This window comes from Limanda limanda, chromosome 15, assembly GCF_963576545.1.
Source record: "Limanda limanda chromosome 15, fLimLim1.1, whole genome shotgun sequence".
Taxonomy (NCBI): domain Eukaryota; kingdom Metazoa; phylum Chordata; class Actinopteri; order Pleuronectiformes; family Pleuronectidae; genus Limanda; species Limanda limanda.
The window spans coordinates 26,056,231-26,070,474 of NC_083650.1; positions in this window are offsets into that span (position 1 = coordinate 26,056,231).

Here is a 14,244-nt window from a genome sequence, read left to right on the forward strand (position 1 = left end):
CTAAAGTGGAGCACCTGACAACTGAGCTGACAAGACTGGACAATAAATGCGAAGATTTGGAGGCGAGATTGCGGCGCAATAACATACGGTTAGTGGGAATTCCTGAAGATTTTTCCACCTTTTCTGCTGCTGCGGATGTTTCCTCTTTGCTCAAGGAGGCTTTTGATCTGGAGAAAGAGCCACTCGTGGACCGGCACATCGTACCCTCCAGCCGAAGCTGAAGCCCGGAGAGCGCCCTCGCCCCATAATCGCTCGTCTTCACTATCATGCAGACTGTGTGGATATATTGCGCCGAGCCAGAACCCAGCAACGGATTGACATATATTACTTTTTTCAGGTAATCTGTTTCCTCTTATTTTCATAAACACACAGTATGTGGTTTTCAGTTTAACTTGGTCTTGATTGGCTGTACCTTCCTGTCAAATGTTGCTAGACTTGCAGGAGCTTAACCCGAAGCTTGATAGTTATGCAAAAAGCCGAAAGTATTCGTTTTAGGTATCTGACTCCTTGTGGAGTTAGCACTGGGTTCTCCATCGTTTGGGGATGGGGTCGTTGTAAGTGCAATTGGGGGGTGGGGGGGTGGTTCAATGTGTGTGTTTTGTTTTTTGTTGTTTGTTTTTGTGTTTTTCTTTTCTTCTTTTTTTCTTCTTTTTCTTTCTCTTCTTCTTCCTTTTTCTTCTTCTTCCTTCCTTGGGGATCCGCATTCAGTCTATTTCTATCTCTAGGGATTTAACATATGGCCACCAATACTAATACTTCTGATGTCCCACTTACTGGATCCTCTGTGAGACTCTTGAGCTGGAATATTAAAGGCATGGGGAGTCCAATTAAGAGATCAAAGATATTTGCTCATTTGAAACGTCTTAAAGCGGACTTAGTGTTCCTGCAGGAAACCCACATGCGTACTAAAGATCAGGTCAGACTTAAATGTCCCTGGGTTTCTGAGGTGTTTCACTCTAATTTCAACTCTAGGTCCAGGGGGGTTGCTATTTTAATTGGTAAGTCAATTCAGTTTTAAGGTGATATCAGACAAAAATGGCAGATACTTAATTGTTGCAGGTACGCTATTCCATATTCCCATTTTATTAGTTAAAATATATGCCCCCAATTTCGATGATCCAAACTTTATGAATAAGCTATTTGAACGTTTTCCCTCATTGAACAACAGCCTCCTTATAATTGGCGGGGACATGAACTGTGTAATTGATCCCAACTTAGACCGCTCCAACCCACGAACTCTGACTCCTTCTTCAATGGCGAGGTCACTTTCAGATTTTGTGTCCAGGAACAGTTGCACTGATCCTTGGAGATTTAATAACCCTCATAACAAGGAATATTCCTTCTTTTCTCAGATGCATCAATCTTTCTCTCGGATTTATTATTATTTTATTGATGCTAAACTAATTCCCAAAGTACTGTCTGTTAATTATCATCCTATTGTTATTTCTGACCACGCCCCTCTTTCTTTAGATATTCAGTTCTCTTCACAACCCCGGTACTCAACACCTTGGAGGTTTAATACATTACTTCTCTCAGATGATAAGTTCACCAAATTTATTACAACTAAAATAGATGATTATATCTCTCTAAATCAAAATGATACCACTGAATTGAATTTATTCCTAGATAGCCTCATCTTCCCTGTGATAAGCTCTCCCTCTCACTTTAAGACAAGCCTCCATAAGTCTCCTCTTATATATTTAACAATATTATTTACTCTAAAACTGCCACAACAACACCTGAGGTAGTGATCTCGGTCGATGCTGAAAAAGCATTCGATAGGGTTGAATGGGACTATTTATTTACTGTACTAAAGAAGTTTGGACTGGGTAATGGGTTCATTTCGTGGATACGTCTTTTTTACACATCTCCACAAGCAAACATTTCCACTAATGGCATTCAGTCCAATTTTTTTACTCTAACCCGTGGCACCAGACAGGGGTGTCCCCTATCTCCTCTATTGTTTGCGCTAGCTATAGAGCCCCTGTCGATCTTTCTGAGGTCCTCCTCCACTTTTACTGGGATCTCATGATTGGGCACAGAATTTAAGTTGTCACTTTATGCTGATGACTTATTGTTGTATGTCTCAGATCCTGTCCTTTCGATTCCCACAATCTTATCTGCTTTCCAGAGATTTGGTTCTTTCTCAGGATATAAAGTGAATACTTCTAAAAGCGAATGCTATCCTGTCAATGCTTCAGCATCACAGCTCACACAGTCAGATGTCCCTTTCAAAATGAGCCTTTCTGGCTTTAGGTATCTCGGGATCAACGTAACCAGAACGTTAAACTCTCTTTTTTCTGCGAATTTCTCACTTTTAATGTCTAAAATTAAGTCTGACCTCCAAAGATGGAAGAGCTTGCCTCTCTTGTTAATTGGAAGAATTAACGCGGTTAAAATGAACATTCTGCCCAAATTTCTTTTTTTGTTCCATTGTCTCCCACTTTTCCTGCCAAAGCAGTTTTTTAAAAGATTAGATTAGATTTCTTTATTTATCCACACAACGGGGAAATTCACTTGTTACAGCAAAAAAGAGAAAAACAGAATTTAAATAACAGTGCCGAAGCAACAATAAAAAAGAAAGATCAAAATATATACACTACTAAACTACACATAATGAGAGTAAAAATATACAGAAAACAAAAACAAAAAACAACCTGCAAAACAGACACTGTGCAAAAGCAGGTACTGGGGAGAAAGTGGAGTGATGTAAGTGTTATTGTAATGAAAACAAAAGTATTATAAGTAATATTGCAACAGTAGTGACCATGATACAGAAAAAATAATTAAAAGTAAGTGACCATAATATAAATAATACTACAAGATAGTATAAAGGAAAATATAAATATTGCAATGTAACCATTATAAGTGACCATGATATAAATATAGATGTAAAGTGTTGAATATTATTGTGCATAGTAGTGATCTGAGTAAAAAAATAAAAAATAAATAAGAAAAATAAAAATACAAATACAGCTATGGTGAGAGGTTGAGTGGAGATAAAGATAATAGACAGGGACTACAACATTATCAGGTGGTGCTGGTGTTGTAGAGCCTGACTGCAGCCGGGATGAAGGACCTGCGGAACCTCTCCTTCTTACACCGTGGGTGTAACAGGCTGCTGCTGAAGGAGCTGCTCAGGGACCCCACATTGTCATGTAGGGGGTGAGAGGTGTTGCCCATGATGGACGCCAGCTTGGCTAACATCCTTCTGTCCCCCACTTCCTCAATGGAGTCCAGAGGACAGTCCAGGACAGAGCTCGCTCTTCTTCTTATCAAAACAATCCATCAGACTATTTCTGACTTCTTGTGGTGTGGAAAGGCTCCTAGGATCCGCAAATCCACACTTCAGAGATGTAAATTCAATGGCGGATTGGCACTTCCGAATTTCCAACTGTATTATTGGGCGACACATATTCAAAAAATTTAATTTTGTTTCAAGTCAGTGAATCTGCCATGGTGCCACTTAGAGGCACAGTCATGTGTTTCATCCTCCTTACCTGCTCTACTTACCTCTTCTATTCCATCCAACCTCTCAGGCTTCACAAATAATCAAGTGGTTCACTCCACACTTAAAATTTGGTATCAGTTTAGGAAACACTTCAAATTTAAGTCAACATCTACTTTAGCTCCTTTACTGAACAATCATTTATTTCGACCTCCGCTTACAGATTCAACCTTTCTTGCCTGTGTTGTGCAATAGTAGGTAGACTTGACGTTGGCTAATTATTAATAATCATGAAATATGATTATTAAAATAATAAAATATTATTTCTTAAAAATAATTAAAAATGATAAGGCCATAACTTATCGTAGAGGGGCACCACCCTGGTAAACAGGGACCAACGAGTCAATCTATAAATATCAGTCTCATAATGATAAATGTCAAACCAATAATCTCAATATTTAATATTAATGATTATTTAATTAACAGTGAAGGCTTCTAAGTTCGAGCACAGGCAATCATAATCCAGCTGCAATCACATACATATGCACAAATAATCACAGACTACAGATACTTTAATTACTAAAGCATTTATTGAAAAGGGGAAATAAAGTAATAATGTTATTCAATGATTCATCATTTTAACAAGCTCCGATATTTCAAAGATAAACACAGCAGCAGCACTTATCACAATTCAGAAAATACATGTAACCTGCGGTCTACCTATGTATGTCTGTCTCGGTGTGGGTGTGTCTGTGTCAAAGTGTCTCTCTGTGTGTGTGTGTCTATGTGTGTGCATGTGAAATAAAGTTAGTGTTATTTAATGATTCATCATTTTAACAAACTCCAGTATTTCAAAGATAACAACAGCAGCAGCTTATCACAATTTAGAAAACACATGTATTCATCTATGTGTATCTGTGTGTGTGTATCTGTCTGTCTGTGTCTCTGTGTCTATGTGGGTGTGTGTGTGTGTGTGTGTGTGTGTGTGTGTGTGTGTGAGAGAGAGAGAGCGAGAGAGAAAAAGAAGGGGGGCGTGGCGATGACGCAGTCACGTCACATCTAAGATGGCGGCCGATCATGATTCGTGGAATCAAGGCCTAAAAACTCTCAAAATGGCGGATTGACTACAAAACAAGATGGCGGAGCCGTTATGAATTTAGAGCCAGAATGGAGGGCGGGACTAGAGATGAATAACCTCCAATGGCCGCCGGACCACGTGTGAGACACAAAGGAGGAGGTAGAACAAAGGATTCTTTGTTCTAGCTTAGTTTTGGCTTCAAAATGGCGGCCAGATGCGTTCAAGCCCTTTAAATATAGATTTAACTATGTTACATGAACTGTATTCTAAATACAGATCGGATGTGTGTATAGGTCGGTTTAGAAGGAGAGAGAGAGAGAGAGAGAGAGAGAGAGAGAGAGAGAGAGAAAACATGCAAGGAGAGAGCAAAGCTCTTAAAAACACCGTCAGAAACAAGTTACATTTACTTTACCGCTCAGCACCCAAACGGCGTTGTGTGCTGAAGTTTGACCGGTAAAATCTCTGTAAGGTTGTTCCGACGGGAACAAGTGCAGCGGGAGACGCTTCGTCACGGCGCTTAAAAACTGTGGCACAAGGCCGTAACCGGAAACCGGAAGTAGTCGGCTCGTCGAAGTGGCCGGCTAAAACAATGGAGAAACACGGAGGTTCCACAAACAAAATACATTCAAGTATCAAAACAATACGCTACGTAACATCTGCCCAGACAAAATAGCCTCTTACTGTACCACCCTCGCGGTGTGCCTGCGTCTCGGCGCGAATGTGTCGGGGGCCAGTGAAATCACGTGGTCTCTCAAGCGGGCTCCGGAGCTCGCCGCTAGACCGGGCAGGAGCGGATCAGTCATGCTCCGTGACGGGATGAAGCTTCGTCTTCTTCTGCAGCAGCGGAGATCGTGCTGCCTTACAGGAACGTGCGGCTGCGTGGAGCCGGTTGAAGACCGTGTGGAAAAAGAAAGTCTGTGGAAAGTCTGTGTGGAAAATGAAACAGTCTGAGATCGTTCCGCGAGTAATTTCCTGTTTTGGTCCTTCAAGTTAAAACAGGAAAAGTCCTTTTCAAAATAAAAACGTCGACTAAGATGAAAGAATAAAATGAAATGAATTCAAATAAATGTCTTATCGCCTCCATTAGTTCACTGAGTCGTCTGGTAAGACCTCTGGAGGCCTCGTTACAACTTGAGCAGTGGAGTTAAAAAGAGGACAAAGAGAAGTAGTTATTCCCTCCTTAAATTGCTGGGTTAACTAATGAGACCCCGGGGGGTTTCTAGTGTCACGTCAGCATCGGAGTAAAAGAGAAACATTTCTGTGAGACTCAGGACTTTTATACCACCTGAAATGTACCGGCCCCCTGGAGGAGGGGTCAAGGGTCAGTGTGGCCCTTCGGCCAATTGAAGGTCAGAAGTCAAGTCTCAGGGAGCGGCTTACAGTGGGTCCTTTGAAGGACCCAGGAAGTGATCTGCTGGCACATGGAGATAAGAGCTCCATGCTGGATTTTTATTAGAGGGGTTACCCTAGCCTGGTCTCAAGCTTTATGACCCATTGTTGAAAACTCAGATCACTGGGCCCTCAGTCCCAACACCTGACATAATAGAGTCCTGAAATGTTTTAAAGATCTTTACAAAGATGGTATTTTTCGCGGCTTTACAAATCTCTCAGGAGAATTTCATCTCCCAACTTTTCATCTCTTTCGATACTTTCAAATTAGACACTGCGCTAAAGCTTTGTTTCCAGTTTTTCCCTCCTCGCCGCCGACCCTACAGTGGGAGGGGCTTTTAAACCACGATCCACTTCAAAAATCACTCATCTCTAAAGTTTATAATGAACTTCTGTCTTTTGATTGCTCTCCAGTTACTAAAGTTAGGGCTGCCTGGGAAGATGAACTGGATCTAAACTTGGAGGATGACTGGTGGGACACCGCTCTTAAGAAAATTTACACAAGTTCATCCTGCGCTCGTCTCACACTTCTACAGTTTAAAGTTCTGTTTAGAGTCCACTTTCCTAAAGCTCGACTGTCGCAAATCTATCCCAGTATCACCGACAAATGCGACAAATGTCATGCCTCATCCTGCAATCTAACCCATATGTTCTACTCTTGTCCGCTACTCTCTCGCTTCTGGCTGAATTATTTTGACACCATGTCAAAAATACTTTCAGTGATTATAAAAGTCTCCCCCCATGTTGCCATATTCGGGCTCCCAGAGAACCATAACCGGTTTACCTCTAATCAATGAGACATTTTAGCTTTCACTTCCTTACTGGCAAGACGCCACCTTCTTCTCCACTGGAAGTCGACTAAAGCTCCCTCTAGTGGCTAAATGACACCATGTCTTTTCTACAGCTGGAAAAGATTAGATATTCAGTGAAAGGTAGCTCTAACAAATTTTATAATAAGTCGCTTCCCTTTCGTACATTCTTCCACTCTCTCCAGTCCCTGCCCCCTGATTGACGGACCCCCCCCTCTCTCTTTTCTCTTTCTTCTTCCTTTTTATTCATTCATTTACTTATTCTTTTTTTGTTTTGTTTTTTCCTTTTAATTTGTTTATACTGTGCAGCTTTAATACTTAATTGTTACTTAATAGAATTTTCAGTTATCTATCTCTCATTATTGTTGTTGTTTTCATTGAGTTGTGTAATGTGTTGTTCGCAGGACCACGTTCATGTGGTCCATAAAATAAGAAAAACATCCTAGGAGGAAGACTATATACTACTCTTGATCCATCATGATGTGCAGTGTTTTTGTGGTGTCAATGTCTCTGTGTATTGCTGATTGTCGTGCTGAGATTTTGTGATACCCAATGTAAATTTGACATTGATTTATGTCCTACTGCGCCTTACCTCCTAATAAAAAAAAAAAAATTTTAAAAAGAAGAAGATTTAAGTTTTGGAATGGCCCAGCCAGACCGCAGACCTGAATCCACTTGAGCATCTGTGGGTTGATCTGCAGAGGGCTGTGCACAGGAGACGCCCTCACAATCTGAAAGACTTGGAGCACTTTTGCAAAGAAGAGTGGGCAAATATGGCCAAGTCACGAGATGTGCCATGCTAATATATACTCCTACCCAAAAAGACTGAGCGCTGTAATAAAATAAAAGGTGCTTCAACAAGTTATTAGTTTAAGGGTGTGCATATTTATGCAACCAGGTTATTGTAAGTTTAACATTTTCCCCCCTAAATGATTTGTTTGTTTTTCAATTGAATTGTTGACGTTATACGTCACATTAAAGGTGGAATTTACCTTTGTCAAATTTTTAACATCACACAAACCTGGTACAAACCGAAAACATTATATAAGCATTCAATGAAAATTTTAACAGAACATTATTCTACAGTATTTGTCACAAGTTATAATTTAGATCAAAGTGCAGGAATCTACACGAAAACACTGGTATCTGCTTACAATCATATTTTAATTGTTTATATGCTTCTTATAAATGGTGACTTTCATGTGTGTTAGAATTATAATAATAATATATGCAGAACAAAAATAAAAACGAAGATGTCTAATGAGTTTAAATGTTTATTCAAACCACACAAATCAAATTAAATTTGTAATTATTCTGTGAAAATATAATTGTAATTAAACTAATACATTAAGTGCAAAGACTATGTGCAGTGAGATAATATGTATTTAGCACAGTGAATATTGTTAAGAGGGTCAGGGTATTCAAATCTCTGAGGTTGAATACCTACTTTACCTTTAACAATCACCTCTTTTTAGATTCGCAGTCGGATCATTTCCGTTGCTGCAGTTTCCTCTCAATGGATTTTATTTTCTCAAAGAGTCAAGAAACCTACGAGTGAAATAAAGTTAAATAAAGTTAAATTGAAATGACCTCTGGCTCTTGAGAGCTGGTGATCATACATTTCATCGCCCTCACCAAAGAGCTGCCTGAGGAAATTGCCTTGTTCTCCTGTGTGGACGAGCCGGCACTGGTTGTAGTGTCTGTGTGTGGAAACCAGTAGAAACACTGATGTGTCGTAGAGTGGCCAGTGTGAGTCCATCCATCAACAGTGTTGTACAAGTTCACACCTCTCATGAACTTACAACAACCACCACTTCCGTTGGTGACCCTTCACAATAAAGGTCCAATATGGTACACTGCTTAGAATGACAGGAAACACAAATTCACTGACCAAACCTTCACAATAAGGCAACTCAATAAATAAGCTTAGATTCACACTGGGTGACGATCAACCAGTTCTGCAGCTGAGCTGCGTTTATACCAGAGGTTTATACAGAGGGTTTCTTTTGAAAGTGGGTTTGCGTGTGTGTTATTTTGTGTACACACACACACACACACACACACTCTCACACACACACATACACACACAAAATGAATCTTTCTTTACGTCTAAATTTCCAGATCCTAAATTCTTCTCATCACAAAGAATGTTCAGATTTTGCTGAATCTCAGAGTAAATTTTCTAAATGAACATTTCTGTGATCAACACACAACTTTTCCAACTCGGTGTGAATCTGAGCCTCTTTAAGTTCATATGTTTGGTTTGACAGTAAATGTACGTTACATATTCGACTGCCTCGTGTGGCAGGAGGTTGTTTTTGTGACAGCAGCTCAGATGAAACTACTGTATGTTAACTGTCAGCAGACAAACAGACAGACAGTTCCATCAGGAGATTTACATTCACAATCCGTCTGGGAGCAAATGCTCTAGCTGCTCTTTGAAAAAAGCTTCTTTTCACCACAGTTGATCCTGAACTGGTTGTTTTTTGACCCGGTGTCTCACAGATGATGAGGTCTCCTGTGTTTTAGAGGAGAGCTGCATCTTACCCTGCAGTTTCCAGCCTGGTCCAGACCCAGTCATTTACTGGTTGAAGACGGAACCAGGAAACCCTCGTGTCATCTCCTACTACGGAGCCAGAGAGCAGTTTGCACGCCAGAGCGAGCGCTTCAGAGGCCGGACATCACTGTTCACAGATCAGATCTCCAGAGGAAACGCCTCCATCAGCCTGACGGGGCTGCAGCTTCAGGACCTGGGCCGATACGAATGCTACGTCACCATCACTGGAGTCAACGAGGAGTCAGAGATCAACCTGAGAGCAGCTGGTAAAGAAACTCACAGTGAAAACACAACACAAATACTAGAAATTATATTTTTCATATTGCTCTTACCTCGTTGAACATGTGAACCGTTGGGTTGAGTTGAAGCTGATACTGAAGCATTGGACGTCTCGCTGCTTGCCGGCACCATTACCTCTTTGAAACATGGTTAGTCTCTAAAGTGCAATGCATCCTGGGACAGGTTGGACGGGGACGGATCCACTCGTTGGAGCTCGGTCTTCAAACGCAGACCCTGAGTTGAGACACAGCTGATGTCAGCAGCTCCACATATTGGTTCATATGTGACATGTTGAATAATAAGCACAATAAGTCAAATGAATGAAGAGCTCCACAGTGCATGAGGCAAAGATGATCAATGAGTTATAAAAGAGAACTGTTGTCTTGCAGCTCCGGTGCGTCACGTGGACATTGAGCAGGTGGAGGACAGCTTCACCTGCCGCTCAGAGGGGATCTACCCCGAGCCGCAGCTCACCTGGTCCACCAGGCCTCCGTCCACCGTGACCTATCAGAACCCAACCTCAGTGAAGGAGACGGAGCAGCAGCTCTATGAGATCAGCAGCACACTGACACTGTCAGACAGAGACGCTGTTCTGATCTGCAGCATCAGCACTCGCCATGGCAGGAGGAGCTCGGTGTGGTATCAACCCAGTACGTTGGATCTGCTCTATGGAACTGAACCTTTGCTTTTTTCACCTACTGCTGCATATTCATATCTGCTCCTACAGATAACTTACATTTTATATCAATGCTGATTCTCAATCTTTACTTTGTTTCTTTGTCTGCTGAACAGATTTCCACTAAACTAGTTGTGAGGATGAACGTGGGCCACAGGTCCCTCAGTAGAGCTCAGACCTCCACTAGGCCCAACAGTCTCCTTATCAAACCACATTGAAATTCACCAGGCCCAAGATCTGCACCAAATTTCACACACTCATAAATATCAGTCCTCTAGATTTGTCAGATTGTTTCTTCACCTTCATCAGGTATTCGCAGGGAAATCAATGAAAATGTTGAAAAACATCCTCTCTCACAATGTTAATGTGAAAAAACAACAGTTCCTGGATCCACACAAACATGTGATGAGTTCTTCTCTGAGCCTGACCCACAACTCACCTTCCTGCCAAGGTTCATGGAGATCTGTCCAGTAGTTGTTGTGTAATGTTGCTTGAAGCCCAACAAACAAATGGAACATGGAACAGATCCATTAGTTTTCTTTCTTTAACATTGGACCTTTCTGGACATTTCCCCTGAGAGGACTGATGTGTGTGAGATGTGGAGCAGCTTGAAGTGACTGTTGGTCCTTGGAGGAGATATCAGCTCCACTGAGTGACCTTCTAGTTCAGTTCATCATTCCAAGGCCACACCCTCCTCCACATGAATCACTCTGATGATAGAAGATGTTCAGAAAGTCTCATCAGAGCCTGAAACCACATTCTGACAACGATGATATTATTTGATCTCTTTTCTTTTCAGCTCGTGTCCTTGTGTTCCCGTCTAAAACAGCAACAACAATCCACTGCACTGCTCCAAACACCAAACCCCCGACACACTGGGTGTGGAAGTTCAACCACAGACAGATCATTGTGGACCAGACCGGGGTGGACGGCCCCCCCAGGGTCTCAGAGCAGTGGAGGCAGCAGGTGGAGGATGTGTCAGCGTCAGGCAGCCTCACGCTGCACCACTTATCTTCAGATCACCAGGGAACGTTCACCTGTGAACTCAGTAGTGAAGAGGAGACGCACTTCATCAACAGCTACGTGACGATGTACAAAGGTAAGATCCCATGAGACAAGAAGTGATGATGAAATCCTCAGAGCGGCTCAGACCTGAGGCTGGTGCAGTGAGTCCTGGTTCCTCCTGGTGGAGCAGATCCCCCAGGGCTCCGTCCTCCAGCTCATCAGGAGCTTCATGTCCACATGTTGTCAGGAGAACATCCAGGAACCAGGAGGACACACACACACACACACACACACACACACACACACACACACACACACACACTACACTTTACACTAAAGACACATCACTGCACTTTGTTGATGCTACAGTTCTACTCTCTGAATTACAGGTTCTTTAGGTTCATTTGCAGCATTTGTGGTCGGAGTCCTCATTGTGTTTGGAGGATTGGGAGCTTTAGAAAAATCCGTCAACTCTAGAAGACTAAAGGTAAATATTATTACTTACAATAAATCTGCTGTTCATTTATTTTGTGATTTTTCTTCTAACAATTATTTCTTTTGAACAAACCCAAAACGGATCATCCACAATCAGCCGCTTCAGAGGACACATTTAAAGTAAGTTTACTGTATATTCTGTACTGAGAATTACAATATTCTGCTCTAAAGAATAACCCTGTTGTCATGGAGATGCTGTAAACTACTTTATTCTCGTCACGTTGCTCTAACAGCTTCATCTCAGCTGCATCAGCAGACTCATCCTAAAGCATCAGTTTCTGAGAGTTTGTTCAAAACTGTATTATTAATAACACAAATACAAAGAACTTTAATTAAAATGGCTGCAACTGGCTGAATAATCGAGTGGTCGACTGAAATTTGCATTTGGCCTCCTGAGGTCACATGACTCACTGCTACAGACACAGAGTTCAGTCCTCACACACACGAAGGAAGTGAGTGACTGAGAGCTGGAGAACTTATGTTCAATATGTACTTATATACAAGGTAATATTCATATTTATGACCATATTCAAGTCAAAGCCTTTGTAAAGAACATTGTGCTGAAGTAGCAGAACTCTGCTCTGTGTGTGTGTGTGTGTGTGTGTGTGTGTGTGTGTGTGTGTGTGTGTGTGTGTGTGTGTGTGTGTGTGTGTGTGTGTTGGATGAGTCCCTCCAGGTTCCTGACATGTTTCATTCACAATAATATCAGGTCACTACGACCTTTGACCACTGAAATCTAATCTGTTTATCTTTGAGTCCAACTGGTCTAAATGTGAAGAAATCCCCTTAAGACAGACTTGAGACTTCAACAGGCCATGAACATGTTGTGTGGCCTTGACCTTTGACCTTTGACCACCTGATCTAATGAGTTCTTCTGTACAAGTGAATGAACACTTGAACCAAATCTGAAGGATTCTCTTGAGGAGTTTTTCACATGTTCATGAGGCAAAGAGGGGATTTACCAGAGTTAGGGTCACATGATCACGTTTTGTATGGATGTTGTGTTTTCTGATTTTATTCCAACAGATATTTTCTTTAATTACAGAGTCCGTGAAGGTGAACTCTCAGTGACTCAGTGTGAAGTCGTGGCCTCAGCCCTGAAGTCAGACCCCTCACATCTGAGAGAACTGGATCTGAGCTACAACAAGCTTCAGGATTCAGGAGTGAAGCTGCTGTGTTCTGGACTGGAGAGTCCAAACTGTCGACTGGAGACTCTGAGGTCCTTAAATCCTTCTTCACTTTTCAGACTTTCTTTCTTATTGGGTCATTATTTATTTAACTTGTCTCAGTTCTGCTCTGCTCACTGTCCCTCAGTCATCTGTCCCTCACCCAGCCTGTCAGTCACGTCCACCTCATCAACTCCATTCACCTGCACTCACCTGCTACTGATCACTGAGAAAGTGTCAGTAAATAACATGTGGACTGAGGCCGAGCACTCGTCCTCCTCAGGTTTTCAAAATAAGACACATTCTTATTGAAACACGTTGGACAGTTGATAAGTATAGAAACAAACAGGAAGTGACATCAAGAGCCGTCCCTACTTTAAACAGTGTTTAATTACACAAACCTGCTCAGTGACCAACACACAGAGAAGAAGCTGATGAATGAAACAATGGTCCAACATGTCTGATGTGATATTTATCTTCAGGTCACTGACTGGACTGAGGTCAGCAGCATGTTGAGAGTCTGTGTTGACATGATGACGATCCACAACAACAGGAGGACACATTCTAATATTCATATTTCTTTATCCAGGTTGGAGAGATGCAGTCTGTCATGGATCAGCTGTTCTTCTCTGGCTTCAGCTCTGAGGTCAAACCCCTCTCATCTGAGAGAACTGGATCTGAGTGACAACATCAACCTGCAGGACTCAGGAGTGAAGGAGCTGTGTGGTTTTCTACAGAGTCCAACCTGTCTACTGGAGACTCTGAGGTCAGAGGTCATGTTAAAATGTTAAAGGTTCAGTCTAAATATAATGTATATATTTAAATATAAAGTATTTCATTTTAAAGTCTGTAAATATAAAATAGTTAAATATATAGTATGTAAATATATAGTATTTATTTATAAAGTATGTAAATATAAAATATATAAATATAAAGTATGTCAATATAAAGTATTTTAATATAAAGTATTTAAATATAAATGTCTCATTCTAAAGTAAAGAAAACAACAACTGGTTCAACTCAGATGAAACTAGTGAAAACGTCTCTAGGATTCTTTCCTATTCAGTTTCTAACAATGGATCCTTTCACCTGAATCTTCCACACTGGAGCCCTAAGGTCAAAGGTCAGAACATGTGTTCCTAACAGTGAACACTGATACTGAGCTGAGAGATGTTTGTAGAATGAGCGCTGAGGACCGAGTCAGGCTCAATGTGACTGAAGTTTTACTGACAGAGAAACAATCCACTGCTGGACAATGTGTCCATGTAATGTTTCTGTGGAAGCTGACCAGGACTTGTCCCGGTGGTCCTGTGGACTGACCACATGACAGCGTGCTGCGTTG